The sequence below is a fragment of the Anolis carolinensis genome, chromosome 1 (genome assembly GCF_035594765.1).
Source record: "Anolis carolinensis isolate JA03-04 chromosome 1, rAnoCar3.1.pri, whole genome shotgun sequence".
Lineage (NCBI taxonomy): Eukaryota > Metazoa > Chordata > Lepidosauria > Squamata > Dactyloidae > Anolis > Anolis carolinensis.
Genome location: NC_085841.1, coordinates 159,376,599 through 159,389,949, shown reverse-complemented (window position 1 = coordinate 159,389,949; position 13,351 = coordinate 159,376,599). Strand labels below are relative to the sequence as shown.

The 13,351-nt window shown below is 39.2% G+C and overlaps 1 long non-coding RNA gene across 1 annotated transcript; it reads right to left on the bottom strand.

The window, feature by feature from the left end:
* Window positions 1-223: 223 nt before the first annotated feature.
* Window positions 224-12,535, bottom strand: LOC134292464 (uncharacterized). The gene is made up of 4 exons (XR_009999710.1): window positions 8,939-12,535; window positions 7,247-7,374; window positions 3,903-3,981; window positions 224-459 (listed from the first exon to the last, which is right to left on the bottom strand). It is a non-coding gene; the product is annotated as an uncharacterized LOC134292464 (long non-coding RNA).
* Between the last annotated feature and the right edge of the window lie 816 nt (window positions 12,536-13,351).

The following is a 13,351-nucleotide window of genomic DNA, read 5'->3' as shown; positions in this document are numbered from 1 at the left end:
GAATGATTACCCAGGTACAAAGGTAATGATACCTTTGAGTGTCTGACTTTTAAATGTTATTGTATACCTTCAAGTCGTTTCCAACTTATGACAATTCCAAGGTGAACCTACCATGATGTTTTCTTGGTGTTGAGATATCAGCTCAGACTGTGAATAGAGAGGTCCATGCCCGGTGAGCTTCCACGAAACCACGTCAGCCAGGACAGAAAACACGTACTCCAGATTGAAGGCAAAGCTACAGAGGTCTATTCAGTTTGGCCAAAAGGGATGCAAGTATGAACAAATGCTTCAAATGTACAAGCATAAATTCACAGCAAAATACAAAACATTTTATGCAGTTCTGAAAGCTGTTCAGTCTTCCCATGCTTTTCCCGATTGGCTGAGAAACCGTGCCAGTTAGGATCCATGCAGGAATTGCCCGGGGGTTTCCCTGACTTCACTGACAGGAGGAGGAGATCCCTGTGGTGGGAAGAAGAACAGCTGATGGCTGGTCAGTTTAAAGGTCCAATCCATTATAGAGATGCCCCCTGGGAAAATGCAATACTGGGGAAAATTGATACAGTACACAAGCAATAGAAATGATAAAGAAAATATAATTTTATACATTTATTGAAAGGGTTCAGCTTTGATATAGTTTGGAGTATGGTTGCTGCTGGGTCCTATCAGAACCTTCAGTGACTTCGATATTGTGAAACTTTGAAATATCAGAAAACATTTTAAAAATAAAGAAAATTATATTCTTGATTGAAGTCTCCATATTATAACCACTTGGGAAAGTAGGGTGCCATAGTTCGATAATATTGGCAAAAAAAAATTCTGAGGGGGATTCTCTTTGTCTGTTATTAACCTTCCCTGCCCCAATTAGTTACCATACTGAAAACGTTTTTAGTTAGAAGATCAATGGCTATGTTGGCTTTGCTTTGAAGCAGACATACTTGCTAGTTTGTATATCTTCCTTGTACTTCCCATGTAATGTATGAAACTGTTCTTCAAGTGGCAGTGCCTTCTAGAAATATAAAGCTACCATGAATTGTAGACCTGATACATCTTTGTACAGCTATAAGCTATATTGCCTTGTGCCCAATAGAGGTGTGGTCCAAGTATGTTCCCAGGGCCTCATGTGGGCCATGGACACTGGGGCCCCTTCCACACAGCTGTATAAAATCTACATTGATGGATTATATGGCAGTGTGGACTCACATAATCCAGTTCAAAGCAGATATTGTGAATTATCTGCCTTGATATTTTGGGTTATATGGCTGTGTGGAAGGGTCCTGGCAGATTACCTAATTTGTTGTCCAGAATAGATGGGTGGCAATGTAAGAACAAACAGGGTTATGAACTTACATACTTGGAGTTAAAGTTACTTTTTGGACTATAATTCCCAGAATTTTCCAGACAGCTGAGCTCTTGGTGTGCAACACTTTGGGAGATACAGTCCAAAAATAACATTTTCCAAGACTCTTGAGTCAGAGAGGGCCAGAAAATCTTACCCATAATTTCTCCTACCCATATCTAAAAATTTTGTGTGAATTTTCTAGGTCCTCAAAGTGATTCTATGGTATTCTGTATTTGTCCTGGAGGATTCCCAGTAAAGATGCCACTTGAGAAATTTGCTAAATCCTCCAAGGTGAGTCTATTTTAAAAGTGGAAATCATTCATTTCAAAAGAATTCACTATTATCCATGATTTACTATTTGCACAGTAAGTTCACGGACGTATCTGCAGTGTATACAGGCATTGTATTGTATAGGCAGAATCGGAGTAGTCTTCAAGTACCTGTCTAGCAATGTAAAATTATTTGCACATGCAATCTTAAACATCCTTACTAAGGAATAAGATCTATTGAATGCATTGGTGTGGCTAGGTCAAACACATGCTATTGATTAACCTATTAATATATGAATCTACTTAACAAAGGGAACAAATAACACAAATTACTTTGAATAGTAGAATCAGTGAAGTTTAACATTTTTAAGTGGCATGGCTCAATGTTCTGGAATCCGGTAAGTTGTAGTTTTAAAAGATCTTTGGACTTCTCTGCTGAAGACTGCTTGTGCTTCACCAAACTACAATTTCCAGGATTCCATAGCATTGAGACATGCCACTTTAAGTAGTTTCAAATTGCATTAAGTTTTCTCCTTTTTTTCTTCTGTCACCAGTGCAGGACTGTGCTTTAATAAAATGGAGGTGAATGCATTGCTTTGCTTTGTTCTTCCACATTATTACCTTTGATTGATTATTATTAGGGAAAAGTAAATAAAAGGAAGGCAGAAGTCAATGGCTACCTTCATTTTGATTGTTCAGATTGTTAGTGAAAAAAATACAACTGTAATGTAAGAAGAAACAATCCAGATGTCTAATTCCAGATTACTCACATTTTTGCAATTCTGAAATTAAACAGCAACTTCCTTCACTTTCCAAAAAGGAATTTAGTTTTAAAAGATCAATATTAGACTTCTCTGCACAGTATGATTGAGAAAACTATATTTATTGAAGCGTCCAAAGATTTGTTATCTCCGCACCCTTCCCTATTTTCCTTTCCACGAAAATAAAAAATGCAAGGTCAAAAACCTGTAGAATTTGAATACTCTTGTAATATTTAAAAAAAATTATTATTCCTCCCTCTCCACCCACTTCAATGGTAAACTGATTTACAGGATAACCAGACCTCATGCTGATGTGAAGAATCTACCTCCTCTGCAAACGATGGGAACTGATGCTTTTGCTTAACAGTTTTCACCAAGCTGTTAACAAGAGCAGCAGCAAATATTCCCCCCATGAAGTTTAGACAGGTTAATTATGTTTTTCCTCTCCATTTACACAGAGATGCGAAGTAGCAGTCAAAAGAATGAGCCAGCTATGTGCTTCTTGACAAGAAAATCCTTTTAAGTACTTAAAGTCATCTTTAAGTTTGAGTCATTAGGATTAGTTCTGCACTGTTTAATGTTAAAGGAAATAGGTAGATAATGAAACAACCCGGGAGACAAGCAGAACACCTACTGCTAATGGGACATAAAATGCTTCATGTTCTCAAAATATTTAGAGAAAGAGTTAACATTGTTTCCATCCTTTCATCATTCTGTTCAAAGCAAAGCCGGCTTCCTTTATCTGATTCGAAATATTTAAATCATTACCAAAAAATAATGTCTATCTAGGGACGATGGAGGATCTGAGAAGTCAGACCTACCTGTGAGTTTTGGACACCACATTTCCACTGATCTTTTTTTAAAAAAAATAATCTTTATTAATGCTTTTGTAGAATAATAAGTAAAAATAAAATAAATAGGTATAGGGTCAAGGGGAAAGGTGCGGAGATAACAAATCTTTGGATCCTTCCTTAAAGATAGTTTTCTCACTCATACTGTGCAGAGAAGTCTAATACTCTGTGAAGGCACCACTTAGCTTAAATGGGTTTCTGAAAATTTTGGGAAATAATTCATCATTAGAATGGTCAGCTATAGCCATTTGTTGTGAACATACTTGATCTTGTCTATTACCATTAACACTTAAGGCTCTTTTGTATTGCTTTTACTTTTACCTTTAAAGAAAGATTCCCCAATCCATATTGGAAACATTATAGATTAGTAGTAGCATGAAAATGAATCTTTTTTTGCTGTATAGCAGTTGGGACCCTGACATTTCTGCTGGTTTTCCAGACTGCTCATATACAGTAAAAAACAGATGCAGGGACATGTTACTAAATGTAAACCTTTTCCTAAACAAAGATTAGTCACACCAGAAAAGGATAATGCATTGGGGACCTTTGTGGACAACAGATATTTTCTTTCCAGCAACATTTCATTATTCATCCTGATTTTTGGCAAATGTAACTTCCATTTTTGTATATTGGAGATCAACTGAATATTAGAGCTCTGTTACATCAACTGAAATCAACTTACATCTACTGAAGAAGTTTCTCTGATGTTTGATGTCTCATCTACTCTAAAACAACAGGTTTCAGCACTTGGGGCAAAATTCCTGTTTAAAAGAACAAAATTGCCTGAATACCTCACAAATGCCTTCATTTGTTTAAATTCCTGTCATTCCAACTACTTTCTTGCTGTTTGTATTGAAGTTGATAGGTCAAAAATGATAAAGGATGATAAACTAAAATTATCAAAGCAAGTAGTCCCTAAAGGTAGTAACAGCTGGCATGGATCAAAGCCTAAGACGTGATAAGATCACACAATCATTTCATCACAATTTTTATGGGAGCTAGGTGGGCAGGTTAGGCAAGGCTTATGGCTAACAGAAACCAAATGTAGACAAAGCACATTTACTTTCTCTAAGGGCCCTTCTACACAGTCATATAACCCAGAATATTAAAGTAGAAAATCCCACAATATCTACTTTGAACTGTGTTATCTGAGTCCACACTGCCATATATTCCCATTCAAAGCAGATAATGTGGGATTTTATTCAGCTGTGTGGAAGGAGCCTAAATTTCTTCTTCCTTTAGTTCTTCGCTTCTTTTCAGATGCTTGTGTGTGTGTATGTTTTTTAAAAATGGTCTGCAAGCAAGTTAATTTTCTCCTTCTCACCCTAATCAAGTTCTCTCTTTTCTATTTTGCCGAAACTCTTGGTGTTTTTATACCTCCCAGTGAAAAGAATTTCTTTCTCGGGGGTTTTGGAAATGTTTACAAGGAATGACCTTGGCATACAACTTAGATGCTTTAAATTATTATTAATTTTCTTTTAAATTTTCCAGAAATAATTATAATATGGTAATCCAATGAAAACCATGGTTGTCCCTTCACTGGTTCATTGTAATCCCAAACACAAACCCACCATGTATTCTTCCCTATGTTTTCCTCTCTTCAGTTGTTCCTGTTGACAACATCCTTCATTATTTCCCACTATGTGTTAGGGATGATATTTGGCTTTAAATCCATTTGATCCCCACCATCAGGAGTAGTCAAGACATATTAATACTCTTGAACAAAATTCCTAGTATTATTCACCTCTTATAGTGTCTTGAGAACAGCAGTGCTCCTTATAAAAAATGTCCAATGTCTTATCATTTTTTTCTAACGTATGAAGCGTCATGTAGTTACATCCTTGCTCTGTCCTATGACTTAGTACTTGTTTATAGTGTATTTCCTGTATGAAATGCATACAGGAAATACTCAAGCAGTGGTTTTCCTTGTTTTTTTCAGCTGAAATCTAGTCTACAGTACCTTGTATTCATTGGTCCAAGTAATAACACTGTTTAGCATCAAGGGGTGCATCTCCACTGCAAAATTACTGCTTTGAGCCACCTGTGGTTCAATGCTACAGAACTACGGGAGTTGTAATTTTACAAACTCTTTAGTCATCTTCACCAAGCTTTGCTTCACCAGAGTACAGCTTCCATGACAGTTAAACTGCATTAATTCTATACTGCAAATGCACCCAAGGTCAGATGAGATGTGGTGCCTTTTAGGGTATTTAAGTGTGCTTAGTTTTTATTTATTAGCTTTTAAGTTCTGTTGTATCTCCAATAGTATCTTTATTTATCACCAATCCTTGTTTCCACAACAAGACAATTTTTTTTAAAAAAAATCCATGGGGTGTTAATCCTTCCCTATGCTGTCCAAAGCATGCATGCATGACTGGAGATATGTGTGTGTGTGCGTGTGCATGTTCCAAACACAAAACCACCAGTCAGACTCCAGCCAGATAGGTAAATTCAGTTTATTTAGTAATAACTCAAAAAAGCTCAACAAAAGGTCCCGGGAGCTTGCAACACTTAGCCTTCAGTGTGATTAAACAGTCTGAAACAAAGAACCCCCAAAAACGCAAACCGGAATATAATCCGGATTATCCAGAGATATAATTCGAATTAAACCTAGGTTGCTTAAATTCAGCTCAAAATTGCAGCACAGGGTCAAAATAGCAAAACAAACACAAGACAAAGCGCCCCGGCGTTCCAAAATGTTCTGAAACCCAAAATATACGGAAAAGGTCCCAAAACTAAAAGGAAGCCCAAACCGGGCTGAAAGCAGGGTAAACAAACCAAAGCCGAAAAACGTTGAGACAAAAGCGAAGAGTCGGAAGCTGGGCCAGTGGTCAAAGGAACGGAACGTAGTCACAGTATTTGTAAGCCGGTCCGGAGTCAGGGCAGGAGAGGAACGTCAGGGTCGGAGACAAAGCCAACGGTCAGCACAGGAAGCAGCCACGGGGACGGGAATGAAGCCAAGCCAAATTCGGGAGCGAAGAGATACACCAGGTCATAGTCCAGTCCAGGGTCCGAGGAATGAAGTTGTCACAGTAAGGTCCACGTCACGGGGTTACACAAAGAGCCAAAATGACGGAGGCAAGCGGCAGCTAATGCAAAATAATAATAACAATGCAGTCCAAAGAGAAAACCCACACAGTTCCAGCCCTCCGTCATAGAATAACCCGCATCAAACTTACATCGGTTGCAAAGTCCCAAGCCAGTCTTCAGAGTCACGTACAAGAAACCCAATGGCGCCCAACAACACTTTGCCACACGCAAGGAACAATGACCAAAAGTCCCCAGTTTATTTAGGTTTCCTTGGGCGTCCAAACAACCAACGCCTTAGGATCAGGTGTCCCAAGCTCCTCATCAGAGTCCGAGCTCCAAATAGCCAACGCCTTAGGATAAGGCGTCCCAAGTTCCTCATTTGAGCCAGAATCGCCCTGCCCACGCCCAAGCCTGTACACACCTGCGGAATTATCCTCATTTCTCCAGGCAGACCATGTGGGGTCTGCTTCTGAAGGACCCCAAGCTTCTCCTGCGTCCTCAGCTCCATGGGCCCAGTTTCCTCCCCAAGATCCTCCAGAGCCCGTGCCCAGTTTATGCCAACCCCTTCTGCCAGCACCGGGTCCTCAACAGTCATTTCCACCTCAGGATCCCCTTCCAAATCCCCAAATGAATCTTCATCTGAGGATTCCTTAAGTATCTCCCTGACCCTTTTCCTGTGTAAGTCTTCCAACGAGCCCTCCTCGCGAGGAGTCTTCCTTCCCCTCCTGATCCTACCATTGTTACTAACAGTCTCAGAAGACTCATTCACAACACTACCCTTGATACATCAGGTGAAATGGGGAAGAAGAAAGAAGCAAGATGAAAGAGAAATGATACTGCCATTCATGTATGGCCTTATCTGATAAATAATAATTGATAACTAATAATTGATTTATCTTATAAATAATAAATAATAATAAATAAATAATGACAGCCAATTGAAACATCTTTTGCTTTCCTTAGTTATCCTTTGGATCTTTTATCCTAGTCAAGTACCTGTAGTTTCGCTCCAAACCTTGCTTCAGGCAGTTGTATGGCGACTCTTAGAGTTAGGCTGAAAGTGGAATCACGCCATAAATCTCAATTGGGTTGCTTTTGAGGACTGCTTGATGAATTCAGTCCACCTGCAGACATTCATATTGAAGATTACTCTCTCCTCCTTATCCCTCTCTCACACTTCAGATCATGTTATATTTTGTACTATTTGCTTCCACATTTTTCCTCTTATTCAAGAGAGTTCCTTAGGTAATATCGTTTGGGTTTGCATCAGAAGAATACCTGACTTTTGCTCTCCATTAGCAGGAGTATTTCATTTAGCACAAGCCCTGGAGCTCTTTTCTCTGTGATAAAGTTACTCCGGTTAAAGGAACGTGTGATGACTAATTTGGCCATCAGGTGCTTCTGTCTCATTATCTCGGCTGCCAGGGGGATTGCTTTATCAGCTACATTCATTGCTGTAGAGAATGGGGTGGGGTGTGATAAAGCAGATGGCTGAAGTCTTCTCAAACAATGTCCGGCGGAACAATTATGATGACAAGATGACAGCTATACAAAAAGAGGCCAGTCCCAGGACAATGCTGTTTCTGGAAATGCCGATGATAGCCATACAAAGCCTTTTACTAGACAATATTCTCCATGAGCGATAGGAGAGAGTCCCATAATAGGGATGCAATCATCACCAAATGCCATCAATTATAGAACAGCTTCCATAGCATACGGGGACTGATTAATTGTGGGCCACATAGATACCGTGGCAAGCCTTAATCTGGCCCTTTGTACAGGCCTCTAATGACAGTTCTCGTTGTCAGGTATTGAAGTGGCAAAGGCTTTTGTGCCCCCAGTTCTTTCATCAGTTTTGGCTTGTGAAATTACACTGAATAATATGCTTATTCAGCCTTTTTATATCCACACGCCTATTTTATTACCTATTCCAATGCATACAGGCCTGGATTGGCTTGCAACAGAACAAAGCTAAATTACACCTTTCATTACCTAAATATAGTATAATGACAGAGTGTCATTCAAGGGGTAGCATTGAGCTGAGAAACCTCATGGCAGGCCAGGACAATGACAGAGGCTATTCAGCTGCACCTGAATCGCCGTAGTAGGAACATCTTGAAGAGCAAGAGGGGGTTGGGGTTAATAGACAGGTCACAGTGTAAATTACAGTATCAAATTGAAATGGTGCAGCTGTAACACTGCCCTCATCAAATACCACTACATCCTTTTATCTCCTCTTTGGAGTACACTCTTGTGTTCACTTTTTTAAAAAAAAAACAAAACAAAACCTAATCCTTTTGCAAAGGCATTAGCCTTGATGGTTCCTCCCAAAGCTGGGGAGAATGAAATTGCCCTTTCCAAGTGCTGCGTATTTGACCAGGGGCCCTTTTACAGCAAACAGCTATTGCACCTTGATTCCACTTTACTTGCTATAGCAACATCCTGTGGAATCCTGGGATTTGCAGTTTAAGGAAGGGCACTCAAAATTCTCAGGGTTTTATTTTGAGGGTTTATGTGTCAAGACCAGTGGAATCTGATGGCACAGTTTATTTGGGCAGAGTTAGCACTTGGGTGAAGTATGGACATGTGCAACACATGAAACTCCTTCTTCTAGTTCAGTGGTTCTCAACCTATGTGTCCCCAGGTGTTTTGGCCTACAATTCCCAGAAATCCCTGCCAGTTTCTTACCTGCAAGTAGCAGTTGTTGTCAGGTCCTCAAGCAATTTTGTGTTTAAAGAAAAGCCTAGTTCAATGCTCTGTTTGCATGCTTCAGCAAAACAAACATTTCTTGATAACTTATACTTCATGCATAAACCTCAATTTTGCACCTGGAATGTGTCTGATTTTTCATGGGTTCTCTTTATGAATGCCCATGAGAGGCATGATTCCAGCTGTGCTTGTAATCCCTCTGTGGCCATCCATCCTGTTTGGAATGGCCAGCAGAATAGCTTCTGTCCTGATGTCACAATATTCTGTGTCTCTTTGCCTTCTCATTAGCTGTCTGTGATCAGACTGTGAAGAAAGTTGTGTCATTACTCAACATAGAATGAGTGGTGAGGGGAGTTTAATTATGTGTTTGCACCCCATCTTGCCTGGTTGCCCCTGAGACTTCAAATTATTCAATTTTGTCCCTGCGTTCCTACCACCATTTTTTGTTGGATGAAGGAAAAAAAGTAGAAAAAAGAGTTTCTCACCACAGTGTGATCAAGTGGAACAGCTAATGAGAGCAAAAAAATGTGTTTGGATACTGTTAATTGTTCCCAATATTTTGATACATTTCCCAAAATATTTAGATGTTGGTTTTCTTTATCTTTTGTTCCAAAAGACGGATAGGCAACCATGTGTGCCACTTTGTAAGCATTATGTGAATAAGTTTTTCTTACAAAAGGAACACTGAAATGTGTTGATAACTGTTTCATGATATTGAGAATTACTGATCAGTAAATAGAAACATTTTGTAACTATTTTAATTCGATTTTCTTCTTTTGTTGTCCACATGAACGAACAGGAACCTTTATAGGTGGTGTATATTAACATATGAACATATCCATGTGATATCGCTGAATCCAGGTCAAGAGAGACTTTCCACTTAACAGTCTCTACTGTTTAGGTTTGGGGTGGGGGCATCTTTCTTTTCATATAATTGGGATGACATCCCTCCTCTAAAGGGTAAAGTATAGATTTCCAGATGTTCTTGGGTTTTAATTACCAGCAATTCTCACTATTGGCTATGTTCATGTGGGCCCATGGTAGCTAGCTGCTATCCAACAAAATCTGATGCTGCACTTTATCTATCCCGACACTTTGGGAAAATATTTTTTGGTGGCTATGGATTCAGAGAGTAATTATGTGTATTTTCACATTGCAATCATAGTCCCATGGTGGCTTATACACACACGAACATATTAGCAACTCCATTGCTAATGTATTGCCATTGAGTTGCTGATCCAAACTTACACAATTAATTATTTAAAGTCAAAAATATATCATCCCTTTTGATAAATTAAAATAGATTGTATAATCCACTCTCTGATTTTTCCTCAACCCACAGAATTGCTTATTAGGAAAAACAAAATCTCCAGGTCTTTCCAAATTATCAAAGCTAGATAAGGGAATTGGAAGGCAAGGGAGTTAGACAATTCAGTAGATAGTATTTTCTGCTCTCATTTAATTCATATAGAACTTGTATTCCATGAGAATTTAAGAGTTGGAAGGTTGGACTAGAGCAATCAAAGGCAATGGTTCTCAACCTGTGGGTCCCCAGATGTTTTGGCCTTCAACTTCCAGAAATCCTAACTGCTGGTAAACTGGTAAATCCTAAACCAGGTTGTATTACATACTAAAACAAAATTTAATATAAATATGTAAATTTTGTTAATAGGGATATATGGGGATAGAGGAATTAAGGAACAAGACCAAAAATTAATGATGATAATTTTTAGAGCAGTACATGCAGTAATAGCGTAGGGGTGGAAAGATAAAAAGAAATGTACACTTGAAAAATGGTATGAATATATGTGGGATCAAATACAACTGGATATTACGGACATTATAAGAAGCAAAAAACATGGTCAAACAGAAGAAAATTAAAGAAATATGCAGTCCATTTAGAAGATGGCTATAGACTGTTAAACCAGATGATGAAAGCTGGAAGAAAAAATGGTATAGAATGGAAAAAGGCTCATGTAACGAGAAAAAAAGGATTAAGTTGTCAACAGGGAAGGGGGAGGAGTGGGTGTGGGGAGGGAGAAGGGAATAAAAAAACAAAAGTATCGTAACTATTAGGCTTGATCGATCCACGAAAAATTTGATTCTAAACTCGTTTCAAAACTAGAGGGGGGCAGCTTTTCGTTTCTGATGGTATTTCCGAATTTGGCCCCCCAAAAAATTCGAAATTAACGAAAATTCGTTATTTTCTAAATTAATTCGTTAATGGCGGACGCGCATGCGCAATTCCCAAAAACAGCACAGAGGGATTTTCTCCCACCCTCATTTTTTGAGTGATCTTCTTCCAACTTGGTACAGTGGTAGAACACATTTAACACTGATAGCTCACCAAAATTTGGAACGTTTCCCTTATCCTCTGATTTTTGGCGAATTTTCATAGCTTTTATAATAAACCATTTTTTAATAATTGCAGAAATCTGTTCCTGGTTTGAAAGTCTTATTTCCTGTTAAATTGGGTTGTCTTTACTGTGAAAGTCATTGTTCTACTTCAGAAACTTTGTTTTTGTGGCTGAAACTTTGTTAAATTGGTGTGTGTGTGATATATACTGTGTATATATAATATATATATAGTCCCTGCATAATGTGTGTGTGTGTGTGTGTGTGTGTGTGTGTATAGGTAAAGGTAAAGGTATCCCTTGACGTTAAGTTCAGTCATGTCTGTCTCTGGGGGTTGGTGCTCATCTCCATTTCTAAGCCCAAGAGCCAGTGTTGTCCATAGACACCTCCAAGGTCATGTGGCCGGCATGACTACATGGAGTGCCATTACCTTCCCGCCACAGCGGTACCTATTGATCTACTCACATTGGCATGTTTTCAAGCTGCTAGGTTGGCAGAAGCTGGAGCTAACAGCGGGCACTCACTCTGCTCCCGGGATTTGAACCTGGGACCTTTCGGTCTGCAAGTTCAGCAGCTCAGTGCTTTAACACACTTCGCCATCGGGGCTCATGTATATATAATATACATACACATACACACAATGTGGAGAATATGTGGAAAGGTAGATAGATAAGTTGGGAGCCACAGCGAAGGCACCTTCCTGGGAGCAAGGTCTAATAATAATAATAATAATAATAATAATAATAATAATAATAATAAAAAATCCCTTACAATATCCAAGATGGCTCACTGCTACAGAATCTTGGGAGGTTTAGTTTGATATGGTACCATTATTGGCAGAGAAAGCTAAGCTGTAGGAGTTGAAATCCAATCATTTATCCTCCCTGTAGAATCAATTTTATATGCATTTTTAGCTACAGAAAAGCTAACATCAGGACAGTAAAAGAACAACACCCAGAAAATGGGAATTCCAGACAGGAAACAATCAGGGCCAGCTAATACCTCCCAACAAAGGATTCCCCCAGGTAGGAAGCAGCCAGGCTTTGAAGCTGCAAGGCTATTCAATGCTAATCAAGGTGACCAATTGCAACATTCACACTTGCCTCCCACAGACAAGAGTTCTTTCTCCCACCCTGGACCTTCCACAGATATATAAACCCCACTTGCCTAGCTTCGCACAGATGCCAAACCTCTGAGTATCAGGCCTGAGCTGAGGCGAGGCGGCGGCGGCCATTTCCCCCCTCCGTCTTCCTCCTCCTCCTCCTCGGCCTCCTTCCCCCTCGCCCCCTCCCATTGGCTGAGCCCGTGACGCCCCTTTTGCTGAGGGGCAAAAGGAAAGGGCCTGAATGGTGGGAGTTTGGGTGATTTGCAAAAGCTTTTTTTTCCTAACGAAAAAAACAACGACATAACGAAAAACGGCCTCTCGCTATTCGAAACCGCGATATCCAGACGTGTGGACAACCAATGCTTCAAAATTGCTTCAAAACAAACGAAAATAACGAATTAATAACGGTTAACGGGGAAAACGAATTATTTGAGCAAGCCTAGTAACTATGGTTATGTATATAAATAATTTTTAAAAAATGAAAAAAGCTGCCTGGGATTTCTGGGAGTTGTAGGCCAAAACACATGGGGGCCCACAGGTTGAGAACCACTGCTCTAAGGGCCCTTCCATACACCCATATAATCCAGAATATCAAGGCAGAAAATCCCACAATATCTGCTTTGAACTGGGTTATCTGAGTCTACACAGCCATATATTCCAGTTCAAAACAGAAAATGTTGGATTTTATTTAGCTGTGTGGAAGTTGTCTGAGATGGAGTAGTTCTCTCAAAATTCAATGCAAAACATCATTATTATATCTGCATATTTGTAAAATCAGCTTTATTTACTTTTGGATGGGAACTGTAATGCTATATATTTAATTCCTGGTTTCTTAAAAGGTCAGAAAAACTGCTAGAAATATATCATTGGATTATGGTATTTATATTATAAATCTTACAGTGAAGGATGTTAATCTCTCCAGCTTAATTGTG